This window comes from Octopus bimaculoides, chromosome 2, assembly GCF_001194135.2.
Source record: "Octopus bimaculoides isolate UCB-OBI-ISO-001 chromosome 2, ASM119413v2, whole genome shotgun sequence".
In the NCBI taxonomy this organism is placed as follows: Eukaryota; Metazoa; Mollusca; class Cephalopoda; order Octopoda; family Octopodidae; genus Octopus; species Octopus bimaculoides.
The window spans coordinates 41,968,782-41,969,506 of record NC_068982.1 but is presented as its reverse complement, the minus strand read 5'-3'; positions in this window follow the sequence as shown (position 1 = coordinate 41,969,506).

Here is a 725-nt window from a genome sequence, read left to right as displayed (position 1 = left end):
AAACCCGAACCCTAACCCTAGAACCTTACTAGGGAATAATGATATAATTAAACAGGGAATAACACACTTGACACCGAACAGCACTAACTGTATTCAGCTGAATAGACGTCAGTGATTGGTTGAAATTACAGAAATACGACAACTTTAACATGAAAGAACTTGCGATGTACAATTTTTTGTTAAGAATGTTAAGAGAAGAAGTTGTTTTATATGACACATTCTACCAGTGTCCCAAGTTTGAAAGTGTTTCGTTAAGAAAACAAGTGTTGCCCGTCAAATCACAAAGATCCATTTTATCGACCTCGGAAGAATATAATTAAAGATAGCCTTGACATAAAATTACATAAGAGTACCTCTTTTTTTTTACACTTTCTGATAACTAAAGGAAATGAACGGAAAAAATACTCGACATCACATCTACAAATAGCTTCTTTTTGTTTTTAGACGATGTACCATTCCATAACCAAAAACTGTGAATATGTAGGAATGCTTCATTATTTTTAATTTAACTAATACCATGATTAGATATGCGGTTGACAGCGGAGATTTTACGCTACACAACTGATTGTGGTCTTTTAGAATTATACCGGATATTTTGAACAAATATCTGTTAGAATTATAGACCTTTACTCAATAGTTGATACCAATAAAAAAGAAAGCAAGTTATATGTAATGGATTTGCTACATTTCTTCAAGTGATTAAATAAAAAAAAAGATATACCTAA